General features: G+C 39.6%; 1 protein-coding gene across 4 annotated transcripts in view; it reads left to right on the top strand.

The window, feature by feature from the left end:
• The window catches only part of LOC106878244 (uncharacterized), a 165,040-nt gene that overhangs the window by 116,752 nt on the left and 20,788 nt on the right, over nt 1-27,500 (top strand). For 2 of the 4 annotated variants that reach the window (XM_089363045.1, XM_089363046.1), the window contains one exon: nt 191-245. The gene's annotated coding sequence lies outside the window, so the exon portion shown is untranslated. Of the gene's footprint in view, nt 1-190; nt 293-27,500 lie in introns of all 4 variants that reach the window. The other 2 variants (XM_089363044.1, XM_089363047.1) reach the window with 1 other exon arrangement.

Below are 27,500 nucleotides of genomic sequence, written 5' to 3'. Positions count from 1 at the left end.
TCGCTATGTACTGAGTTCAAATTCCGCCAAGATCGACTTTGCCTTTCCTCCTTTCGGAGTTTATAAAATAAGTACCAGTTGAATACTGGAGTTGATGAAATCAACTCATCCCCTCCCCAAAAATTGCTGTCCTTGTGGCAAAATTTGAAACCATTATTACAATATGCTTTTATTTTTCTGTATTTTCCAGCAAATTGGTATATAATGATGAAAGTTTACGAATCCCACAAAAGCAAAAACTAAATGTAAGTTTCTTTTTCTTTCATTATTTTGTATTTTTATACCCTACTCTGTACTTGTTTCAGTTATTTGACTGCGGCCATGCTGGGGCACTGCCTTTAGTCGAGCAAATCGACCCCAGGACTTATTCTTTATAAGCCTAGTACTTATTCTATCTGTCTCTTTTGCTGAACCACTACATTACAGGGACATAAACACACCAGCATCGGTTGTCAAGCAGTTGGGGGGACAAACACAGACACACAAACACACACACACATATATATATATATATATATATATATATATATATATATATATATATATACACACACACACATATACATATATATGACAGGCTTCTTTCAGTTTCCGTCTACCAAATTCACTCACAAGGCTTTGGTTGGCACGAGGCTATAGTAGAAGACACTTGCCCAAGGTGCCACACAGTGGGACTGAACCCAGAACCATGTGGTTGGTAAGCAAGCTTCTTACCACACAGCTACTCCTAATATTTTACATATTTTTCATATATAGCAAAAGTTGTTTCCAATGTTTGTTTACACAGTTTCTTGGTATTATGAAGGTGAATGGAATATGTGAACTTAGTACGCATCCACACACCTATACTCAAAGCACAAAACTGACAGAGCATCTGTGACTCATCAACTCAGTATTACCAGGCTTCAAGGACTCATTGACTCAAATAGCTGGTTTTATGATTTCACTAGGTTAATTCTAGTATTTTTCAATTTTTAAACCTCTTTAACTTTTTCCTCCAATTTTTCTCTCCACATCATGCCTTCATAGCAACAAGAGTAGAAAACTACATTAATATAGCCGATTTTCAGATATTTTCCTGTCTTTTAAAAAATGCAGATTTTGTGAATCAGTTTAACTAGATCCCTTCAAGGTTGTGCCCCAGCATGGCCGCAGTCTAATAACTGAAACAAATAAGATATAGTATCTGCCTGTGGAGTTTTTCAAGTAAGGTGTATATTTTATTTCAGTGTATTTGCTCTCTTATCTTATGAACAACTTGTCTCTCTCTTTGCACCACTGTGTGTGGTGACCATCACTGCAGATAGATAATCTCCACCTACCATTTCACTATACTAAGGAATGATTAGTCATATATAAGTAGTGGTGATAAAAGAAAAAACAGCTGACTTCTGTGACTTCTAATGTAACCTCTTTCTCCTTCCCTCTCCTTCTTAGACATGTGCTGTGTGTTTGTGTGTGTACATGTGCTCTATCAGGAACAGTACAGGGTGTGTATGGCATGGTTTTTATGTTAGGTCATGAAAAATATCTGGGTGTGATGTACTGAACACACTCAGTTTCTTGCTGGCATAAACACACACACACAGAGTTTTATACAGCAATCCATGTGATAGGAGCCTAATTATAATGAATGTAACTCCTCTATAGTCTGCCAGCTGTTTTTATGGTAAATTTCTGGGCATTCCCATTTTTTTTGTTGTTGATTTGTATCACAGTGGGTTGTGGAGTTTACAGTTGTGGCAAATTTTCCTTTTCTTTCAATAACCAGCTGTACAAGTACCAATGGCCTGGGGGGGGGGGATGTTTTTTTCATTACTTTTAGTTTAAAATATCTTTTGTTCAAATCCAGTCTGGGATTGTACAGATATATGAATAAGAGGCTTAATAGCAGAAATTAAATCATTGAAACACAGTATAAATGCAAATTCTGTAAATATACACTCTAAAGATGAGGTCAGTAATTTCTTTATATTCATCTGAAAACAAAAAAGCATATCTTAAAAAGGTGGAAATGGTTTAAAGATATTAGTTTATAGTGGTCCTGTACATTTGAATTCAAATTGTATGCTATTAAATGCACGAATGTCACAGTTTATTGTTATAACCCTTTTAGGACCATATTTCTTACAAAACGTAACTGCTTTTGAAAGTAATAAAGTATTTGGTTAGTTGCACATTACTCTGTAAGGAGCATAGGGCAGGATTCCTGTTTTCTCTGGACAGTCTGTCGTATGATTACTAATTGATACCAGCTGAGTGGACTGGAGCAACATGAAATGAAGTGTTTTGCTGAAGAACACAATGCATCACCCAGCCCAGGAATCGAAACCACAATCTTATTTTCGTGAGTTCGATACCCTTGTCACTAAGCCACAAAATAAGTTCCATTTCTAAGATGGTGTTTCAGTGACTTAAAAAGAGATGCTTATATCAGAGAGTTCAAATTTTTAGAATATCTACAGCTGAAACTGGTATGCTTATTTCAGATAGTAAAAGTAGATCTTACTTTTAACCAGTTGGATTTGAACTTAGGCTTAGTTCCAAGTTGAATAGTTTCAAAATAGTTAAAACACTGCCACCAGTTAATAGAAGTGCTAAAAAATGGGACTATGGTTAGTATTTAGCTTTATCATCTTCATTCTGAGTTGACTGTTTACGATAATAATTCATCCTCTCTCTCTTTCTCTCTAATTATAATAACTGCCACAAAATAATGTGTTTTACTTAAGGCATTGATATTTCAGCATATAGATAAGAAAAGCCGCCATTTAATCTAATGTTAAAGAAAAATATAATTTATTCAGTATTTTTATTTAGCAAAAACTCTGCTCTTCAAATGGGGAAGAAACCAACAGTTATATGTCACACACAGACAGTACAGCAAAGCTGTGAGTAGGCTTCACTATTTAAATTATGCAATTAGCTGTTGATAGTCAAGAAGCACATGGTGATTGTTAATCTCTGGTTGCAGTAGCCTAATAAGTACTGCGTATTTAACATCTAGTTGCTGATGTTTCTAGCAAAAACCTCAATAGAAATCACATATTGTATATTTTGGCAGCTGTCAAGATGCCTTTTAATAGAAGAGGCAGCCATGTTCTTGTTTGTACTCTCTGATGCATAAGTGCAACAAGTGGCTGGTACTTCCTTTGTAAAATTTGTTATATTTTGACACCTTCGATAGAGTACATTATGTAAGCTCTAAAACATTTGTTTGGTATTTCTAATCTCGCAGTTTGCCTGAGAGGTTCATTTTTTTCTTCTTTTTCTGGGTTTTTTTTTTAACATGTAGCTTTTCATAGACATCTCCCAAATGGGTAAGTGTATACGTTAGGAAGAATTGTTATTCATGAAAAAGTGGTTGAATCGCAGAGTCGTTAGATAAAATACCCTATAGTATTTGTTCCAGCACTAACATATCCAAGAAAATGTCAGCATTGTCTTTCATTTTGTTTCTCATCCCTTTGAAATAGATTGGATTGATTAAATCTTCTCCACACACAATTGTGGCTTTGTGTGCATTGGAGAAATCATTTCTATTATTAGTCATCGAAAAGGGGTAAAGACCTAATGATAGAATTAAACTGAGCAACGATTAAACCTGCCCTCCAAGAGCAAATACATTCCATTGCAGGAATGGTAGGCGGGTGGGGGGGGGGGGACTCCAAAAGGGGACTCCAAAAGGGGACTCCAAAAGGGGTCTTCCTGAGTTAGTTTTCCACCACATTTCTTAAAAATCATGGTAGAGGCCTTGGTCTCGGGACCACTCATGTCTAGAAACTGTGGTTGGGGATAAGCAAGGGCATGCTCCCTGTAGAAAATCCAGCCCCCAAAAGGCCTCATGATAGCAAAGGAGAATGGGCACCTGCCTACCTCGGTTGCTATGGCATTGAGGCAGATCCGGCCACCCCTGTTAATGGGACAAAACCCAGATTTGAAATACTGGATGATGATGATGCAACTTTGATTCAAATCTTGTGAGTGAAACCATGTGAAGCTATGAGAGGTGTTGTACAGTGTGATCACATCCAACATTTTTATATTTTACTTCTTTCAGTCAATAAGAGTGTGGCCATGCTGGGGTACTGCCTTGAAGAATTTTAGACAAATGAATTGACCCCAGTACTTCATTTTTAAAAACCTGGTACTTATTCTATCATCTCTTTTGCTGAACTGCTAGGTTACAGGGAGACAAACACACTAACACTGGTTATCAAGTGGTGGTGGGGGGACAAACACAAAGACCCACCCACACAGCAGGCTTCTTTTGATTTCTGTCTACTAAATTCACTCACATGGCTTTGGTTGGCCTCTTACCACACAACCATGCCTGTACTTATATGATTGCAGAGTAGAAGTCTTCACTACATGGCCATGTCTGTGGTTACTTAATCATGGGTTAAGTTTGTTAGTTGTTGATAGAAAATCGAAATAACTCTACCAGCTTCCTCTGTTGCATTTTTAATATTCGGTGGGTGGGGGTGATTATGGAGTTTTTTTGCATTGATTTTTCTTTCCAGAAATCAAAAAGAACATTTTCTTTTTGTTAGCATTTTGAAAATGGTGTATCTGGTGGCCCCCTTTCGGGGGTGGGGGATGGGGGTGGATTGTCAATTTTCTGATTGAGATTCTTGTACAGGTCCCACTCAAGTAGAATACTTTACAATGTTTTTCACACCCACCCACACACACACACTTTCTTTTTTTCTCTCTCTCTCTCTCTCTCTCTCTCTCTCTCTCAGTCCCTCTCTCCGTCCCCCCCTCTCTCTTTCTCCAATCAATCAACTTGGAATTAAAACATGTCAAGTACTTTGTAAGACTTACATAGAAAGGTAGGTTAAAGATAGAGCTGACCTCCATAGCGGTGAATGGGTGAGTGTGGGAGGTCTCAAAATATCTTTTCAGTACCTGGGTGTGAGATGGAATGTGATGGGGAGGAGGGAGGAATGAATAGTGTTAGAAGCTGAGAGGAATATTATCCTCAACATGGTCTGAGAATGCCTGTGTCTGTGTGTGTGTTATAGACGTGTTTCATGATGAGAAATTTGCTGTTAAAGGTACTTACAATTCCCAATTTGCTTGCTGGGAATAGACTTACCTGAAGAATGCTCTCAAGTTAGACAGTTAGAGGAGTTATGTGTATTATTTATCTTTCATCTTTTACTTATTTCAGTCATTCGATTGTGGCCATGCTGGTGCACTGTCTTGGAGAATTTTTTTTTTTCAGTTGACTGAATCAACCCCAGTATATATATATATATATATATATATATATATATATATATATATATATATTTAAGCTTGGTACTTATTCTATGAGGATCTTTTTGTTGAACATAGAGACATAAACACACCAACATCCATTGTCAAAATGGTGGGGGACAAGCACCTACGTGTGTGTGTGTGTGTGTGTGTGTGTGTGTGTGTGAGAGAGAGACCAAAGACTTGTGAGTAGATTTGGTAGACAATAACTGAAAGAAGCCAAGAACCATGTGGTTGGGAAGCAAGCTTTTTATCCTAAGTCCAGTTCTTTCTTGCTTAGGTTGATTTTGCAGTACATAGCTCTAGTAAAATAAATCTTAATAGTATACCAGTGTCATTTCAATTGGTTGTCCCTTCCCTCTAAATTGTCATCCTTTATTAATGTTAGCCATCATTACTATAGTTACATAAGGAGGGGTTGTGGCAGAAATGGTAAATCACTAGACTAAGTTTCTTGTGAGATTCAGTTACATCCTTTTTAGTTTGATTTCCACCAAGGTTGACATTCTTTTCCTCCCTTCTTATGTAAATTTGGCCAAATCACTAACACTCATGCATTGTAGCTGTGTTCCATCCCTGTGTCTTATAAACCTCGTGGAAATTGGCTTTGTCTTTCATCTCTTTTAGGACAATCCAAATAATACTGATCATATATTAAAGTATATTCAATTGATTTTACCCTTCATATTTTTGGTCCTGTGCCTAAATTAGTTCCCATTATTATTGGTCTTTATGTTAGAAATTAATTAAAATCAGCAAAATGCTATACAAAATGCTTTGTGGTATTTAATTGTGTGCCTTTATATTCTAATTTCCAACTTTAAATTTTCATCCTTCTTTGTTCAATAAAAATATGTATTAGTCAACTAATAATAATAATAATAATAATAGTTTGAAATTTTGGCACAAGAACAGCAATTTCGGTGAGGGGGTTAAGTCAATTACATCAACTCCAGTGCTCGACTGGTACTTATCTTATCAACCCCGAAAGGATGAAAGGTAAAGTCGACCTCAGCATAATTTGAACTTAGAATGTAAACACAGGCCAAACGCTGCTAAGCATTTTGCCTGGCGTGCTAACAATTCTGCTAGCATGCTGCCTTAAACTTTAATAATAATAACGATAACAGTAATGGTTTGTAAAATAGGCACAGTGTCACACATTTTTGGTTTGAGTGTATAACTCATTAAATTAAACTCAGTGCTTGAAGTCATTTGCAGAATGTAAAGAAATGTAACTGAACAGTGCATGGTATTTTGCCCACTACCCTACCACTACCAATTCTGCCAGTCCACCACTCTTTAATAATGATAACGAGAAGAAATAATTTATTTTTAATTAGTTTAAAGACCCTATATTTTTGAGAGAAAATATTTCGTTTCTTTGAATTTTTTCTAGTCAATATGCTTAACAAGGTGAACTGTTGTAAACATGAGAAAAAAAAAATAATGCAAAAAAAAAAAACCTATGTAAATTACACAAAAAGAAACCAGCAAAATAAGATAAAATAAATAAAAAGGAACCAGTGAAATGCATAAAATAAGTGAATGAAAATAAAATGTGTTCAGCATGCTCAGATTATGCAAGTTGCAGCATAGATAATGCAAGTTATTTCAATAATAGTGCATTCAACTTATAATGGTTGCAATTTGTCTTTGCTCTCTCTTTTTTTTTTCATTTTCTTTATCTGATCGAAAATAGTTTTGAGATTCTTTTGTGAGCCTCCGTGCATATGTGAATGTGTGGGTGTGTATGTGTCTATTGGGTTTAAAAAAAAAAAAAAATCTTTTGTGTTTTTGTATTCCAACTCCCCAGTAAAAATTATGAAATTTTTAAAGATAAACACATATTGTTCTGCATGTGTGTGTGTTCACATGCATGCAAGCACATGCATACAGGCACATGCATGTATGCACACACGTGTGTGTGTGTGTATGTATGCATGTATGTATGTATACATGAACTCTCACATATTACATTATACAGATCAACACACACATACACTTAAGACTACACACACACACACACACACACACACACACATGATTCCATGCACTTCAAGAAGTTCTGTGCATGTATACCTGTGTGTGTGTGTGTGTGTGTGTGTGTATGTAACAGTGTGTATGAGAATGTCTGTCATCATCATCATCATCATCATCATCATCATCATCATAATATTCCATTTTCCCATTCTTGCCTGGGTTGACCGAGTGTCCTCAACACAGCATATGGTTTCTCGTTGCAGACCTTTGTTACTTCTTTTATGAGGTCACCACTTCTCCGTACATCTTCATCAGTCTTCCTCTTTTGCATTTGGATTGCCAACTCTTCCTTTACCCAGCTGCCATGCTCCATATGCATCACATGTCCATATTACGCCTGATTTCTCTTATAACCCATTTTTCTTCTCTCAGTTCATTTCTGCACTGTCATTCCATACACAATAGCATTATGCATTCAGTGCAACCTGTTCACCTGATATCTTTCCACTCTTTGTGCACTGCACTCTTTTATGTCTTTGTCTCATTACCATGCACTATCGCATTTTGTACACAAACAAGCATCATACATTCTGCTTTTCATTTGGATAGGTGCAGGAGTGGCTGTATGGTCAGAAGCTTGCTTCCCAACCACATGGTCCCGGTATCAGCCCCACTGTGTGGCACCTTGGGCGAGTGTCTTCTACTATAGCCTTGGGCGAGTGTCTTCTACTATAGCCTTGGGCCGAGCAAAGCCTTGTGAGTGGATTTGGTAGACGGAAACTGAAAGAAACCCGTCGTATATATATATATATATATATATATATATATATATTTATGTGTCTGTGTTTGTGCCCCCACCATCGTTTGACAACCGATGTTGGTGTGTTTATGTCCCCATAACAGTGGTTCAGCAAAAGAGACTGATAGAATAAGTACTAGACATACAAAGAATAAGTCCTGGGGTTGATTTGTTTGACTAAAAGTGGTGCACCAGCATGGCTGCAGTCAAATAACTGAAACAAGTAAAAGAACACCTGTCATTGAATATGACGTCCCAGTACTACTGTCTGATTTATTATGTTTGTCCAACTTTCCTGGATATTTTCAGCATCTTAGTGACTTTCTTTGATAGTACATCCGCTTTCTCTGTCTTGATACCATCAATTAAACTTACCACTGCACAGATGCCAACTTGAATAGCTTCTTTTGGATCTACATGGTGTAGCCTCCCTCTCTCTCTGCCACACATTCTCTACATTCAGCAACCTCTTGTAACATTTCCATTCCTGTCTCTTCTTGGTGTCAATGATGGCAAGCATATCACTCTCATTCTGTACACCCCCCCCCCCCCCCCCGCCGCGGCCCACCTCCACCTCCACTCCATCACGATACACATTGACACTATTTTGTAGTCCTGAACACCTCATACCTCTCTCTTTCTCTCTTTCTCTCTCTTTCTCTCTCTTTCTATCTCTTTCCCTCTCTTTTTCTCTCTCTCTCTCTCTCTCTCTCTCTCTCTTTCTCTCTCTCTCTCTTTCTCTCTCGCTCTCTTTCTCTCTCGCTCTCTTTCTCTCTCGCTCTCTTTCTCTCTCACTCTCGCTCTCGCTCTCTCTTGCTCCCTCTCTCTCTCTTGCTCCCTCTCTCTCTCTTGCTCCCTCTCTCTCTCTTGCTCCCTCTCTCTCTCTTGCTCCCTCTCTCTCTCTTGCTCCCTCTCTCTTGCCCTCTCTCTCTTGCTCTCTCTCTTGCTCTCTCTCTCTTTCTCTCTCTCTCGCTCCCTCTCTCTTTCTCTCTCGCTCTCCCTTTCTCTCTCTCTCTCTCTCTCTCTCTGATTCTCTCATTGTAGAACTTTGGCAAACCTCTAACTTAGAGCTTCTTCCAATGCTACATATTAGCTGATGACTAACTTCTTTTCTAACTACCTGATATTGTTTCAAGCTCTTCGCTTTCTTTCAATCTTTCCGGGCCTATTCTGTTTTAGCTTTTGTGGTTCTGTCTACTCTACCAATCCTCCCTATGTCACTTTCTGCTTGGTATCCATGTAAAGTGTATATATGTGTATGTATTTATACACACCCATTCTCACAGATGGATATACTATAAATGTGAATGAAATATATCAGAGTGAATGCTAGCGAAATGTGTGCATGCGCAAATGCATGTGCATCACACACACACACACACACGTTTACGTACACAGGTATTGATTGACTAAGTGGTCATACTATCTCTATACTGAAGATCAATAAACTTCCATTGCTGCTTCTGCTGCTACTGTGACTAGAACCATCGACTGCTGATTGATCAATTATTTACAACCCCCCTCACTGCATTATTCTTCTCTTTTTCCATTGCTTCTCACCCACTGAAAAAAAGAAAAGAAGGAAAAAAAAAAAAGAAATGCAATTAGATGGTGAAGAAGCAATGTTTGTAAAGAAACTTCAGTCTTCTCCAGGCTGTATATCTCCTGAACAACTTTCTACATATCTGCCATAGTATGAGTAGCTGATGGCTGTTTCCCTCGATCTTTTGTAGTTTTATTTCTTGCTGTATTAGTATATTCTATCTACCTCTGTCTTGAGTGATGTGGTGGTGTTAGTGTAAGTTATATATTGATGGCGGTGTTAGCGGTGGTTGTTTATTAGTAGCAGTGGTATCGGTACTACTAGTAGTAGTAGTAGTAGTAGTAGTAGTATTAATAGTCATGGTGGATGTGCTATTTGTAGTGAAGTGATGGGAGCATCAATTGCAAAAGCGGGGTATTTATGTTGGTGGTGGATGTTGTATTGTTGGTACTGATAATAATGTTATTAGTAGTATTAGAGGTGGTGTTGGTGACAGTACTGTCAGAAGGTGGTATGACTGGTATTGGTGGTGGTGGTGGTGGTGGTGGTGATAATGTTTGACTCTGTTGTGAAGGCAAAGGTTCTATTGATTGTGATGGTAATGGATGAGGTTGTGTTGTGGGTAATAGTGGTAATGGTTGTAGTGTGGCGGAATGGTGGCTGTGGTGGTGGCTGTGAACTAAGTTCTGAAGAACTTTCCCAGGCTGCATGTTACTCTTTAAGTACCAATTTTTCTACCTACCTAACCATGAAAATGTGAAAAATTGATTCTGGCTTTTTTAATTTTAGTTTAATGCCTCCTGACCAATTTACACTCCCCTCTCTCTCTCCTTTCTCCCCTCTCCCCTCCCCTCTCTCTCTCCTCTCCCCTCCCCTCCCCCTCCCCCCTCTCCCCTCCACTTTCTCTCCCCTCCACTTTCTCTCCCCTCTCTGATCTCTCTCCCCTCTCTGATCTCTCTCCCCTCTCTGATCTCTCTCCCCTCTCCGATCTCTCTCCTCTCTCCCCTCTCCACTCTCTCTCACTTCTCCGATCTCTCTCCCCTCTCCGATCTCTCTCCCCTCTCCGATCTCTCTCCCCTCTCTCCGCTCTCTCTCCCCTCTCCCCTCTCCGCTCTCTCTCTCCCCTCTCCCTCTCCCCGCTCCCTCTCCGCGCTCTCTCTCTCTCTCCCCTCTCCGCTCTCTCTCTTCCCTCTCTCCGCTCTCTCTCTTCCCTCTCTCCTCTCTCTCTCTCTCCTCTCTCTCTCCCCTCTCCGCTCTCTCTCTCTCTCTCTCCCCTCTCCGCTCTCTGCTCTCTCTCTCCCCCCTCTCTGCTCTCTCTCTCCCCCCTCTCTGCTCTCTCTCTCCCCCCTCTCTGCTCTCTCTCTCCCCCCTCTCTGCTCTCTCTCTCCCCCCTCTCTGCTCTCTCTCTCCCCCCTCTCTGCTCTCTCTCTCCCCTCTCTCTCTCCTCTCCGCTCTCTCTCTCTCTCTCTCTCTCTCTCTCTCTCCACTCTCTCTCCCCTCTCCCTCCCCTCTCCGATCTCTCTCCCCTCTTCCCCTCTCTTCTCTCCCCTCTCTTCTCTCCCCTCCCCTCTCTCCCTCTCCGCTCTCCCCTCTCTCCCTCTCCCCTCTCCCCTCTCTCTTTCCCCTCTCTCTCTCCCCTCTCCCATCTCCGCTCTCTCTCTCTCCTCTCCGCGCTCTCTCTCCCCCTCTCTCTCTCACTCCGCGCTCTCTCCCCCCCCTCTCCCCCTCTCTCTCTCTCTCACTCTCTCTCTCACTCTCTCTCTCACTCTCTCTCTCACTCTCTCTCTCACTGTACTCTCTCTCTCACTCTCACTCTCTCTCTCACTCTCTCTCCGCTCCCCCCTCTCTATCTCTCTCTCTCCTCTCCGCTCTCTCTTCCCTCTCTGTTCTCTCTCTCTCTCTCTGTTCTCTCTCTCTCTCTCTCTCTCCCCTCTCTGCGTTCTCTTCCCCTCTCTGCTCTCTGCCCTCTCTCCCCTCTCCGCTCTCTCTTTCCCCCCTCTCTCTCTGATGTATAATGGACTGGGTTGGAAGTGTGGTGGTCATGACTGTAGATGTTTAGTCAACTCTGAACAGATCTGAACAGATTAACCCTTTAGCATTTAGGTTACTCTGTCAAATGTAATGCTTATTTATTCACATCGTTTTCAACTAATCTAGCTGGGTTAGCAACCTTGCAGAAGCCTTTTCATTGGGCATAGTTGTTGTTCTTAGGGCAGGCCTAATTAGAAATAGTTTTAGTTTGTGCTAGTGTTGTTGTAGTGTTGTTGTAGTAGTGGTGGTGGTGGTGGCTGCTGTAATGATGTTGAGGTGTGGTTATTGGTGGTATGGTTGCAGTTAATTGCAGTGGTGGTTGGATAGGAGGTGATGGTCGATGGGAATTTCTCTTCTTTCTACTTCCCCTTTCTCTCTCTCTCTCTTTTTCTCTTCTTTTCTCCATCTCCTTCTTGTGCAGTAATGGTTGCAGTTGCTACAGCAGCAGCAGCAGCAGTTCAGGTGTTGCAATTGTGCTGAAGATGAAGTTGGTGGTGGCATTTGAAAGCCAGCTTTCTTCAATTACCCATGTCTCCTTCCATCTTCTTTCTTCAGTTTTAAGTTTTTTTAAAATTTCTTTTTTAAAATAACAAATAGAATGGAAGTGGAGGTGGTGGTGGTGGTGGTGGTGTCTGAAGAAGTCCTTTCCTGTAGGTTCTACCCCTCCACCCATTAGCTACCGCACCCCACCCCCACCCTTATATGTAGTATTCACTGTTGTAATGATGATGGGTAGCAGTAGTGGTGGTCGTGGTGGACATAACAACAGTATTTTCTAGTGGTTTTTAATTAACTATCTGGACCCCCCCTCTCTCACTCTCTGCCCTTCCTCTTCCATATCAGAGAGATGGTTGAGAAGGAAGCGGCGAGGGGGAGGGGGTAGGAATTAGGTTGTTGTCTTACCTCTCAGCCATTTCTCTCTCTCTCTCTCATTGTTTGTTTGGCTCACCCTCTCCTCTTGTCTTCCTTTGTCTGACTTCCTGAGTCTCTTCTGGTTCTGCTTGTCTTCTCTCTCTCTCTCTCTCTCCGGCTCACACTTTGTAATTGTCTGACTTTTTGCTTTCTGTCTTTTATCTTCTATTACATATGTTCTGTCATTTCTTTCTTCTCATCTCTATTCAGATTTTCTTTCTCCTTATATCTTGTTAGGTATGACTTTCTGCATGTGTCATCTGCATATGTACATGTATTATGTATGCTGTGAATGAGCATACATAATTTCCTTTCTCTCTCATTCTCTAGTATCTGTTCTATACCCTCTACCTTTACATGGTTTGTTCTCCCTGCTAAAATTACTTCTGTTACCTATCTGAAAAACAGCTGAGACAAATCTTACCCTGGAAAGGTAGCTAGTCTTTTGAAAGTGACTCCTACCACCCCCTCCTTCCTTATATGTATAGAAACTAAAATGTTTTACACAGAAAACCACAACAGAAAAACAAGAGCCATTGAAGGCATCTTGACTATCTAGATATAGCAAACAAATCTTTCTTAAATCACATCTTACTGTCTTCATGGAGCGGCAGGGATACATTAGTTAATGTAATCCAGGTTAATGATTCCTGGAAAAAAAAAAAAAAAAAAAGAAAAGTTGTGTGTTAATCTCAAATCTCTTCAGTCAGAATTTACTTTTTGCTAAGCCATAACAAAAGCAGAAAGACCTACAGAGGATATGAATTGATAATGCATCAAGTCACGTGTTGCGACATCACTGGTGCCAAGCTGTATTGGCCCCTTTGCCTTTCCCTTGGACAGTATTGGTGGCTTGGAAATGGGTGACTGGTATGCATGAGTGACTGCTTGTCTTCCACAAACAATCGTACCTGAACTTGTGCCTCAGAGGGGAACTTTCTAGGTGCAACCCCATGGTCATTCATGACTGAAGGGGATCTTCACTTCACTCTCTTATGTATCCCTTACATCCTTCCTTTATCAATGTACCGTCCTTCTATCACCTCCCTCTTTTATCACACTGCCTGTGCAATGAGGGATGGCATCACACCGAATCTGTCTATATTCAACTCGACTCTTACCATTGCCCCTTCTTTATTACTGTGGTGGTGAAGGTGGGAGAGTTCAACCTCTCTTTCTCATTCCCATTACTTCTTCTCCTGTAATTCATTATTGACATCCAGTACTCCCACTCTCTTACCAGTAACCACCTTCATTGCTTACCCACCACTCTTTCACTATTGACACCCACCACACACACACACACACACTCTCTCTCTCTCTCTCTCTCATCATTTCTCACTTTGTACTCCCTCTTCTTTCACCCTATCTCCCCCTCCTATTACTTTTCCTCTCCTCACCAGGTCAGTCATGCTGTTTCTGTTCGATCTAACAATCATCATGTTGCTATTTACCACTCTCCTCTCCTCTTTGTCACACTCTGGTTCTGCCAAGGACCTGACAAACCCCCTAGTGCCTTCGCCAAAATAAAAATGCACCAGTACATATATTGTAATGGTGTTTAGCGATAGGAAAATCAACCAACCATAAAGGAAGGGAGCAGAAAAAGAAAGAAAAAAACCAAACAAACTATAAAGGGAATGTCTCAGCAAGACATGGTCCTCAAGCTGTCTAAGTGAATAAGAATTGGCTCATTCCATGATTACCTGTCCAACCTTCGTCAGCGTGGAAAAGTAGGCATATGATGTTGATAATTCACATTTACAACCCCACCACATATACACAGTAAAATGCATTTGTAGATGTACATGACAGACAAATGCAATACTTTTTTTTCACTCTCTCTGGCTCTCCTCTTTCTCTCCCTCTCATTCACATGGTATCAATATGAAATTACATGCCTTAATTACAAACAACAGGAACTATTTAGGATTCGTAAGCCAGACAGCCAAAAAGCCCATGGGTGTGGGGACATTACACGAACCCAATATTCTCACTGCCAAAACAAAATCAGTTCTGTAGTAAAATGCAGTGTGCACCAGCTAGCACCAAAAACTGTGGTATTTCAAATGAATGCAGTGTTGAAAACAAAACAACCTGTCTGTCTGTCTGGTCATTGCACCACCAACTGTTTAGAATGCTCACCACTCACTTCACCTGCCTCCATCTCTTCTTTTTCTTCCTCCTCAATGTTAGTAAATCATTTGCTGCATGTTAATTCCACCTGCTCTGTCTGCTCTCTATATCTTGTGTTTCTGTCTATCTTTCTCGTCCAGTACCTGTTTGACAGCCTTTCTCTCCTCCTCTCTTTATTTCTCTAACTCTCTTTTGAATAAAGATATGTATTTAGCGTGGCCAACTCAGACAGGTGGCTGAGATTAGTCTACCTCTGGTCTCGCCATTTTACACTTACATAACACATGCTTACATAAACAGCAGCTCATTTCAAAATCTTGTGAATGTCATAGTCCCTTCCCAATTGTATAAAAAAAACAAACAAAACTAAACAAAAAACAAGACAAAACAAACAAACAAACAAAATTTCATACTTCATCCATGCATGTAGAGAGGTCTATGTTATTTATAAAATGAAATTAAAACGCATACACACACACAAAATAACAGCCACGTAACACAAACCTGTTATATTTCAGTCTATAATAAGAAAAAATAATATAATTTTAACATTGGTGACCAATTATTAAGGCAAACCAGATGACAGAATATCCGGTGCTACAAAGGTCACCAACACACAGGACATTGATTGAGAAGAATAGCCAAGAATAAATTATTTTACTGGTTTTGAATCATTGGCCTACATCCAAGTTGGGGTACTGCCTTAGGTTTTCTAATGCACTTTGTGTTGTGCATAGTTCTTCCGTTGTCTTTTACTTGTTTCAGTCATTGGATTGTTCCCATACAGGGGCACTATCTTGAAGGGTTTTCAATCAAACAAATTGACCCTGGTACCTTTTTTTTCAAATCTGGTACTTATTCTCTTGGCCTCTTTTGCTAAGCTATGGGAACACAAACAGACCAACACCATTTGTCAAGTGGTGGGTGCAGAGGGAGACACATACACAAACACACAGGCTTCTCCATAGTGCATAGCTTGTCCACCAAATTTCACTTACAAGGCATTTTTCTGTCTATGGTTATGATGGAGATGTTTCTCTAACTTGCTGAGCATTAAGGATTGAACCCAGAACCACATGGTTGTAAAATAAACTTCTTAACCACCCTGTATTTGTACATTTTAATTTATACATGTGAACATTTTTGTTGTTAGAATATTTACATCAGAAATAATCTTTCCTCAAGTAGTCAGAGAAACAGTATTAAAATGTGTTACTGATGCTGAATATTCAATTTTCTCTAGTTTTACTTATTTAATCATTTGCTGTCTATTTTCTCCCACATGCAATGCTCTTTCTCAAAGCACATCCAATTCTGTGATAATATATATATATATATAATATATATATATATATATATAATATATATATATATATATATATATAATATATATATATATATATATATATATATTAGCTATTATGTGTGTAACAGACACACACTTATAAAGAGATCCTATCTCCCACTGTAAAAGCTCAACTTCAGTCTGATTAATTTCATTTTCATTGCATCATTTCCTCTTCTTTCTTTCTTTCTTTCATCCTTGCCTTCAGTGAAAAATAAACTTCACTCTGGTAGAAGAGTGGAGATGACTGAACGAGGAAAAACACATGGTCTGCAACTTTTATCTCTTGATTGAGTTTTGTTAACTTATTTAGCCTCTAAATATTTCACTTGTTTACTCATTGGACTGTAAAAGTCCATCGTGTGTGTGTGTGTGTGTGTGTGTGTGTGTGTGTGTGTGTGTGTGTGTGTGTGTGTGTTCATGCTAGTGTTTGTTCCTCATACCATTATTTGCAGACTGGTGTTGGTTTGTTTTATGTTCCCGTATTGCCAAAAGAGATTGATAAAATGTGTCAGACTTGGGAAAATAAGTCTTGGGGCTGATTTGTTCAACTAAATCCTTCAAGACAGTCCTCCAGCTTGTCTGCTGTCCAATGTTTGAAACAAGTAAAATATGAAGCATCATTCTATGCATGCTTGCACAGTTGTGATGGTAAATTTTTCTTTTTATTTTTTCTTCCTGTTTTTTTTTTTTTTTTTTTGGAACAGTTTATTTTTACAACCAGTTGTCCACTAAGTAGGAAAAAAATGGGCTTTGTTAACGTTTGTCTTCATCTGGAGTGATCTATAACCTGGTACTTGTCTGTGGTTCCATGGTTGGGGACATTCGGTCTAATGCATGAATGAACATGCACACAGTCAGAATTGTTGAACTTATTGGCCAGTTGTTCAGTAGCTCTCCCAGGTGTGTGTGCGTGTCTATAAAAATATGGCATTTGAAGATGCCCAGGTTGTAAGCAGACTGATTGAACTGTAGGTGTTGATACAAAAAAAAAAAAAAAAAAAAAGGAAAAAAAAAATTCAAATGATGAAGCTTTTCTAGTTGGATCAATACAACTAACCATTGCTCTGGCTGATCTTTCGTGTTGGAAATACAGACATGTAATTACGAAATTGACTTGAATTGTTGCCAAAATGACCTAATAATTGTGTCAGTGTATGGGCAAAGGATGGGTGGAGGGGGCTAGCAGAGGAGTGAGTGAGTGAAGAGGTGAGTTTGTGTGAACGAGTGGTGAAGGCAGTGAGGAAAATGGAACAGAATATGTAAGGGGAAAAAAAAAAAGAAAGAGAATAAGAGCTCTGCTCTCTCTCTCTCTCACTCACACACACATATCATTTCTATCACTCAGAAAAGGACAGGCAATAACCACGACCCATTTCGGAGCTTCAGAAACTGGTGGGAAAAACAAAGTGTGTGTGTGTGTGTGTGTGTGTGTGTGTGTGTGTGTGTGTGTGTGTGTGTGTGTGTGTGAGATAATAGTGGCTATATGGTAAGAAGTTTGCTTCCTCACCACATGGTTCCAGGTTCAGTCCCACTGTGTGCACTTTCGGCAAGTGTCTTCCACTATAGTCTCAGGCCAACCAAAGCCTTGTGAGTGGATCTGGTAGATGGAAACTGAAAGATCATTATGTGTGTGTGTGTGTGTGTGTGTGTGTGTGTGTGTGTATCTCTGTGTCTGTGTTTGTCCTCCCACACTACTTAGCAGCCGGTGTTGGTGTGTTTATGTCCCTGTAACTTAGCGTTTTGGCAAAAGAGACTGATAGAATAAGAGCCAGGATTCAAAAATAATTCCTGGAATTGATTCGTTTGGCTAAAATTCTTCAGGGCAGTGCCCCAGCATGGCGGCAGTCAGATGGCTGAAACGGATAAAAGATAAATGATCAGGTTCAGAGGAGTGCCTGAGAATCTGAGTGTTTTAAATGTGATTGAATAAGAGGATGCGTGTAATACATCTTATGAGAGGGGAAAGAAGAACGAGAGGGAGTTAGGATGCTTGTGCCCAGTTGATAAGAGGATATGTGCATCAGTGTGTTTGTGTGTGTGTGTGTGTAAGTGACAAGAGTTTTAGAAATGAAAGAGAGGATATTTGAGAGAGGCAGAAAATGAGTGAAGCAGTGAGAATGTGTGTGTGTGTGTGTGTGTGTGTGAGAGAGAGAGAGAGAGAGAGAAGGGGGTGGTGATGATAATGATGATTTTTGTGTGACTGAGCAAGGAGTGGAGAAAAGTTTGTTCAAACTGCTATCCTATCCCCTCAAGTACAGTAACTGCACTAATCACTGGCACAATTAGTACTATGTACCATCACTTTGGCTACAATAATTATCAGCTCTCTCTCCCCCCCACCTCACCATCTCGCGTATCTTCTTAACAGCCAGCACCTCTACTACTATTACGACTATTAGGTTACTCAATCTGGTTTCTCCCTTACCAGCAATGTGCTTGCCTTGTGAGTGAGTGACAGGCAGCAGTGTTGTAAATACTCAAATGCTACCCCCCCCCCCCCCCACATGAATGATTCACTCAAATTCTTGGATTCCAGTTTGAGTAAGGATCCACTTCACTGACTGAGTTGGGATGGGGTCGGGTGGACGGGGTGAACCCCCCCTCCATCTCCACCACTACTACTGTTATATATCCCCTTTTTTTTCTCTCTGATGTAAAAAAAAAAAAAATGCAGAAAATGTCTTTGGAGAAATCCAAACATACTGTTATTGACAGCACGACAATCATATCATTGTATATTATCGTTGTCATCATCATCATCATCATCATCATCCCCAACCACCAACACAACCGCTGGCAGCTGTACCATCCTTTCCACTAACATTGACAGAACTAGCAACCCACACAACAACTGCCATCAAGCTTATTGCATTTACAACCAACATTGACGACTCCAGCACTGTCGACAGAAGTCCCATTTTTAGTACCAACACTTACCGTTCTCTGTAGTACCATTGAGAATAGTACAATCATAGCATTGGGAGTTGTACCAGTTACACCGTCACTGTCATTCAGGTACCATTATGTGTACAGACACCCACCGTACACAAGTCGTACAATCATACCATTGATATCAATACAATAATACCATTCACTGTACCTTTACCCGTTACTACTGCCATTAGTAGTACCAAGAGTGGGTGGTATGTCAGAAGGATGAATCATGAGATGTATTAGAGAAAACGCCTTGCATTATTATTTCTTTTTTTTTTTCCAGCTCTTTAGGTTCTGAGTTCGATTCCTGCCAAGGTTAATTTTACCTTTCATTTCTCTGAAGCCAAGAAAATAAAGTATCTTGTCAAGTATTTAGTCAATAGTATTGACTGACACCCTTCTTTTATAAATGTTGGCCTTGTGTCTCTAAATTAGAAATTATTAACAACACCAGCACTACCATCCATAGCAGTAACAATGATACCATTCATGGTGGTACAGTCATACCATTCAGGACATGACATGTACTGTTCGAAACAGTAAAACAGTACAATGATACAATTCACAAGATTACAATCATAACTACCGTCCCACTTCTTTTATTAGTACCAACACTACTACCGACAGTAAATAACAATGACGTTTATATCAAGCAAAAGCATGTGGCTTTATTGACCATGCAACCTGTTGGCAGCTGTGTAAGCTGAGCCGAGGGCAATTTAAATTGCGCTTTATGGCAGGAGTGTTTAGAGATGGAGAAAGTAGTACAGCACAATGGTTTGAAAAAGGCCTAAACTCATGACATCCATGTAACTTATTATTGTTGTCAGCTAATTAGGGGGACATGATGCCAATATGACAGGCTGGTGCCCAGATAATATTTCATTCTCCCTTCCCTATATTCTCTCTTTTTTTTTTTTGTCACTTTTCTTTCTACTTCCTGTTGTTTCTTACTGTTTTCACCCCCCCCCCCACTCTCTCTCTCTCTGTCTCTCATATACATTTATCAGTGGGAAATCTGTAAGGCAAACCTGTTTCTATTTGTGGAGGTTCAGCTGAAGTAAATTCTATAGTGTTCAGGCTCTTGCACTCGTGGTCGCGGCTCTTGAGCGAAATACGTCATTTGACATTGTTCTAGTCCACTCATCTGTAAATTGGTAACCCTACCCCCAGGAGGATGATGACCTGTAGGGTAGCATCATTTGAAAGCTAAAACAATGTGAAGTGTATTCTGACCAGTGGTGTGAAACAACATCAGATACTGACACGCGCACGCACACATACACACTCACACACATGTATAATATAAAAGGATTGTTAAAAATGTTATTAGTTACTGGCTATATAATGATAGACCTATTAATGTGTGTATGGGGTGTGTGTGCATTTTTAAGGTGCAGGCATGGCTGTGTGGTAAGAAGCTTGCTTACGAACCGCATGGTTCCGGGTTCAGTCCCACTGCGTGGCACCTTGGGCAAATGTCTTCTACTATAGCCGCCAGCCGACCAAAGCCTTGTGAGTGGATTTAGTAGACAGAAACTGAAAGAAGCCCGTGTGTGTATATGTTTGTGTGTCTGTTTGTCCCCCAAACATCGCTTGATAACCGATGCTAGTGTGTTTACCTCCCCGTAACTTAGCGGTTCGGCAAAACAGACACATAGAATAAATACTAGGCTTACAAAGAATAAGTCCTGGGGTCGATTCAATTGACTAAAAAGCCTTCGAGGCAGTGTCCTAGTATGGCTGCAGTCGAATGACTGAAACAAGTAACAGATAGAAGACACAGCTTAACTTACCAAGTACTGACATTGTTTAATTTAGAGCAAATCAATTTATTTTATATAGCATTTTGTGAATAATAGTGCCACTAGCTACAGGTTTCCAAAGGGACAATCATTTGTTTCTGACATTTATGAAGGAGGAAATGGCAAAGGAAGGGCATCCAGCTGCAGAAACCCTGCCACAGTAGACTATTGCAGTCTGGACAGCTCCCCGGCTGACCAGTTCCTGTCAAACCATCCCACCCATGCCAGCATGGGAAACAAATGTTAAATGATGCTGCTGCTGATATGTGTGTGCACATATAATTTTGTGTGATATATATATATATATGCACACACACACACACACACACACACACACACACACACACACGCATGCAATTATTTGTGTGTGTGTAGAGAGAGAGAGAGTGAGAGAAAAGAGAGAATAAATGAATGAATTCACTTATCTTCACTCCCTCTTCATTACACCTACATGCATACATTTTTGTATCTCTTCTCTCTCTGTTCACTTTCTCTCTTTCTCTCTCTCTCTCTCTCTCTCTCTCTCACACACTCTTTTTCATTCACTTTCTAAGCACCTTCCCTCTGTTTTCTCAAGTCTCTCCATCTCTTCGCCACTTATCTTTGTTCTTCCCAGCACTGCCGCTGCCACTCTGCGTGTCTGTCACCAGACACAGCTCTCTCTGTCACAGAAGGAGAGATCCAAGGTCACTGCTGACAGAAATACTTCATATTAACCTATATGACATTGTCACACTGTGCGTGTGTGTGTGTGTGCGTGCGTGCGTGCGTGTGTGTGTGTGTGTGTTTTGTGTAATGTATGTATATGATGTAATGCATGTGTAATATATGTATGTAGTAAATAGGTGACTAATGTCTGTAATGTATATGATGGAATGTCTAATGCGTATAATGTAATGTTTGTGTATAAGAAATGTGATGTGTGTGCGTGAGAGGTATTTGTTGAATATGTGCGTGTAGTTGAGATATGTAATAAATTTCATTAATCTGTGTGTGTGTGTGTGTGTGTGTGTGTGTGTGTGTGAAAGAAAGCTTGTGTAGTGTGTCTGTATAATGTTATGAATGTGTGTGACGTGATGAGTCTGTGAAATGTATGTTATGTTGTTGTTTAAGTCCTGATTGACCCTGACTGAACAGACCAGTTATCACAGGCATTCTGGCCATGGCCACCTCCAATCACATTCTTGGGTATTGTGAACTAGGATTGCTTTATCTGTTTTCTCTTTTTCAAACACAACACGGTGTGATTTTTACGGGAGATTTGGCTGCTATTTCTAGCAAGTTCAACGATTGTATAGTCTCTTTTATTGTGTGTACAATATAAGTGTTAGTACACACACACACACACACACACACACACACACACACACACACACACACACACACACACACACACACACACACACACACACACACACATATATATCTATATCTAAGTCAGCATTGCTGTTCACTTGACACTTGATAAATGGCAAGGTGGATGAAGATTCATGGAAGGTAGGGACGATGGATGGTGGGAGTGACCTCGATCTGGTAATTACAGTAGTCATAGTGACGTTGGGGGCAATAGTTACGTTGTTGGTAATCGAGGTAGTTGAGGTAGTCGTGGTTATGCTGGTTCAGGTGTTAATTGTAATTGGGTAATTAAAGTGGTGGTGGATGCTGTGTTGAGTTAGTTGTGATTGAGATAGTTTTGAGGGCACTGGTTAAGGTGATGGTGGTGCTGGCTGCTTAAGGTGGTACTGGTGGATGTAGTTATGGTGTTGGTGGTTGAGATAATTGTGGTGATGGTGTTACAGGTCGAGGTAGCTGTAATGGTACTGGGTGGGATAGTTGCCATTGCTAGTCTATCATCATCTGAAGCAGCTTTCACTAGTCTTACTCTAATTTTTCCTCTGGCATCTTCATTAACATTGTCACTATTGCTGCTTGTATTGGCAAAGTAATTAATGTAGCCTGAAATAGTGATGATGGCTATGATGATGATCATATTACCTTGATGTGTTAATGTAAATAAAAGGCACACGCACACACAACATAACATAAGGTAAACAGGGTTACAATTTTTGGACATCAGATTTCATTCAGTGAACATTAAAAACTCACACGCATATGTAGTTTTGTTTTATTGTATATGTAAGGTCTAATGTATGTATGTGATAACCAGAATTATATGTACACACACACACACACACACGCACACGCACACGCACACGCTCTCGCTCTCGCTCTCTCTCTCTCGCTCTCTCGCTCTCTCTCTCTCGCTCTCTCGCTCTCTCGCTCTCTCTCTCTCGCTCTCTCGCTCTCTCTCTCGCTCTCTCTAAATATTGTAGTGTGGTGTAGTGATATAAAAGTGTGGCACAGCAAGCAGTATAATGTATTCAAAATAGGAGTCTAGTCTAGCTTTAGTGTTTAGAATCACACAGTATGGTAAAGCATATCCCCGAAAGGATGAAAGGCAAAGTCGGCCTCAGCGGAATTTGAACCCAGAACGTAACGGCAGACAAAATACCGCTAAGCATTTCGCCCGGCGTGCTAACGATTCCACCAGCTCGTCGCCTTACATTACCAATTTCTGGCTGGGATGTTCTCTGGCAAATAGTGTAATACTGTTTGTTTGTTAACTATTGTTGTGCTATTTACTATTTATGGTGGTAACTGTTGTGATAACGGTGAAACTTTTTGTCTCAAGCCAGTGTAAGGAAACTTTTGACTGTATTGTTACAAGTTATTGCACGCATACACCCACACCTATCCACACACTATGAAACCTCAGAACCTACTAATAAAATATACAGAATTTAGAAATGAAAAAAAAAAAAAAAGGCAACAACAAAAAAAGTCACCGACTTTTGATTGATTTTAATGTTTTACTTTGTTTCATTGTATTGAATAAAACATTTTTTCCCTTTTACTTCGTGTAAATGCTATTATAGAAATTGTATACAAGTTGTGTATTGTTGTCTGCTAAGTGAATTAAAATATTTACTTGATTACTTGAATCATCGTTTATAGTATTTAAATGAAATGTGACATTTTCTTCTGTGACTTCATTTCTGTTTACAAATATGCACACTGCTTTATGTATTGAGTACTTCTTGTCCAGTTTGTAAACATGAGCTCTCGTCAATTCACATGCATACACACTCATGTTACTCTTTTTTTTTTTTTTTTACTTGTTTCAGTCATTTGACTGCGGCCATGCTGGAGCACCGCCTTTAGTCGAGCAAATCGACCCCAAGACTTATTCTCTGTAAGCCTAGTACTTATTCTGTCGGTCTATTTTGCCGAACCGCTATGTTACGGGGACGTAAGCACACCAGCATCGGTTGTCAAGCGATGTTGGGGGGGGGGACAAACACCACACACACACACACACACATATATATATATATATATATATATATATATATATATATATATATACGACGGGCTTTCGGTTTCCGCCTACCAAATCCACTCACAAGGCTTTGGTCGGCCCGAGGCTATAGTAGAAGACACTTGCCCAAAGTGCCACGCACTGGGACTGAGCCCAGAACCATGTGGTTGGTAAGCAAGCTACTTACCACACAGCCACTCCTGTGCCTATATAACTAAAATATGTGATAGCAGGCAAGTTTTATTCAGACAAAAATCACTAAAAACAAGTCCGTTTCCTTTTGCGGACTCGCACAAATCTACTTTCTCCCCCTTTTCTCACGCAATTTCTTTTTCTTGTATATACAGTACAAACTCATTTGTATGGACACATTCATCTTATATACATACATACATACATACATACATACATACATATATATATATATATATATATATATATATATATATATATATATATATATATAAAGACATAAACCGACACCCATGTCTATCACATAAACAGTCTTTCATACGTGTATATCTATGCTCTGTCATTCACACAGTCCCTCTCACGCATGGTTTCATACACCCCCGCTCTTTTCTTTCACACACACACACACACACACACACACACACACACACACACACACACACTCAGTTGGTCAGCTTTGCTTCAGAAAAGCTTAGGTTTTGCTTCTCTTTGTTTGCCTTCTTCGTCTCTTTCCCCTCAATCTTTATTGCTTTCTATTCCAGTTTTATATTTTTTCTTTTTCTAAATAAACGTCTTTCTTCCTCACAACGAATTCTCACAACTTCTCTTTCCCTCTCACCCACCCCACTTTATCTTTCTATTCTCTCAATCTATCCTCCCCCTCCTCTTCTGCTTCCGTCTATTCTCTCTCACTACTCCTCTCTTGACCTACTCATCCTCTTACTCTTTCCTCTCTTATATTTCTCTGCCTTCTCCTCTCTATATCCTTTTTATTCCATTTACCTGAGTCTCATTTGTTTTCCTTTTTACTTCATCACTACTTCTGGCTCCATTCTCTGGCTGTTGCTGTCTTTACTATATCTTCTTTCCCACTCACTTTCTCATCTATTTCTCCCCTCTTCTCAGTTCTGCCATTTCTCATCTCTCTCTCTATCCTCCTCTATTGTCCTATAATTTGTTTTACACACAGAGGACATTGTAAACCATGTTCACTCTCTTTCCTGTCTTACCTTCTCCCCCACCACTTCCAACGTTTTATATTCTTATTTCAATGTTATATCAACCCCTACATCCTCTCTCTGTTCTTTCAATCCCTTTGTTTTTGCATATTTCCTCCTCATTCACTAACTTTCCACCCCTCCCACCTCACTCCACCCTATTTGTTTTCCCATCTTCCCATCTTCCCAACTATACATCTCACCTTTTCATATTTTTATGATGTATATGACAAAAAAATAAATAAATAAAAGTATCATTTCCATTTAGTAATATTGCATCCACGCATTGCATAAGCCTGCATTTTTTTGAGGAAGGGGTAGGTCGTATAGTACTTGACTGATAGTTATTTTATTAGCCCCAGGAAGATGAAAGGCAAAAAAAAAAAAAAAAAAAATAATAAGGAATTTGAACTCAATATACGAAGGGACATAACCAAATATTGTGCAGCATTTTGTGTCTGACACACAAATGCTTCTGCTATCCATTTATGGATGACAGCAGCATCGTCGTATTCTTCACCACTTTCTTTCAATTTGCGAGAGTAATACTTGTGTGTTACACTCACCCATCCACACACACACACCACACACACGCACACACACGCACACACACTTCAATCTTTGCTTTTCTGATCAACTACTGTCTCCAAACTAATGGGAAAGGCCTCCATATGGTCATTTGATCTGCTACAAATAACAGTTGAATTTCCCTGTTGTCCTGACGTGCTATTCCATGGATGAAATGCCTTCAATTGTAGCCAAGCTGGGACTAGGCAACAACTAAAGCAGCCACATTCCATGAACAAATAGTGGAGCATCTATGTGGTTGCTTGATCTATAATATTTTAGCAATCATATCATACCCTGTTGTTTTTTTTAAATAAAAGATGGCATTTGACCAATGGTTCTCAGCTGGGATCCATATAAGATTTCGTTACAATTTATATGCAATAAATTAGTTAATACTTCTACAAAATGTTTTAATTTTCTTATACAATTCCTAATATTTAATTACAAAAATATGGTAATTTTTTTTCATATATATATATATATATGCAGCAAATGGCTATTGAGGTCTAGTAGAATAAAATAGGGATCAAAGCTATTCATAAGCCAAAAAATGGTTGAGAGCCACTACATTAGACAGTGCAGTTATAAGATATACAGAAAGATAGGGTGATCACAACAGTAAAATGAAAAGTACCTTTGGTCATAGATCTGTTTGCCACTATTTCGTGTTTGGCTTATCACATTTGAGGATCATATGCCCTAACTTACGCATTCAAAGGAAAATTTTCTCTGCCTTACATATTTAAAGGGACATCTTGCAAAAAAAAAAACAAAAAAAAAAACAGGTTGTTATTCCAGAAATATGAAAAAGGAAAATTCAGAGACACACTCTCCACACTGATAATACATCGTTGCTGATACAAAAAAAAAAAAAAAAAAGCAAGGCCAGACCAGTATCAGCTCTATTGAAGCAGATTGTTTGGATTGATCTGGGACTAAATATCAGTAGCAACTGCTTTAGCTTTGTTAAAATAACATGACTGTCACACAGCCTCACTTTTTTTTTTTTCCTCCCTTAAATTCTTGGCCTTAAACACAATTTGTTTATATTACTCTATGAAGTTGGCTGGTTAGGACTGGCTGAAGCCAATTTTTATGAATTGTGACCTTCAGGCAGCTGGAATGTTCTCAAGAGGAACCTCTTTCAAATGGCAGCAGGATTTGTAACTTTTAAGTTGGGCAAAGTCAATACTTCCATGACCTGTTTTAGTATTATAAGGTGGCCCTATGAATATTGTTCCATATAAGAGGGCATGCTAGTCCCTGGTCTCTGAAATTCCAAAAGGAGTGGCTGTGTGGTAAGTAGCTTGCTTACCAACCACATGGTTCCGGGTTCAGTCCCACTGCGTGGCACCTTGGGCAAGTGTTTTCTACTATAGCCTCAGGCTGACCAAAGCCTTGTGAGTGGATTTGGTAGACGGAAACTGAAAGAAGCCCGTCGTATATATGTGTATATATACAATTATATGTATTTATTTTATCCTAATTAATAATAATTCGGATAGAATAAATGGGTTAATAGACACCAGGGTAGCAAAGATCACAAAATAACTGTGGTGTAATTCCTGTTTGTGAGGCAGAAACTACTTGATATTTTGGGTATTT

Source organism: Octopus bimaculoides, chromosome 14 (genome assembly GCF_046866305.1).
Source record: "Octopus bimaculoides isolate indiv1 chromosome 14, ASM4686630v1, whole genome shotgun sequence".
Lineage (NCBI taxonomy): Eukaryota > Metazoa > Mollusca > Cephalopoda > Octopoda > Octopodidae > Octopus > Octopus bimaculoides.
The sequence above is the reverse complement of the archived record's forward strand: the minus strand, read 5'-3'. Positions and strand labels throughout refer to the sequence as shown.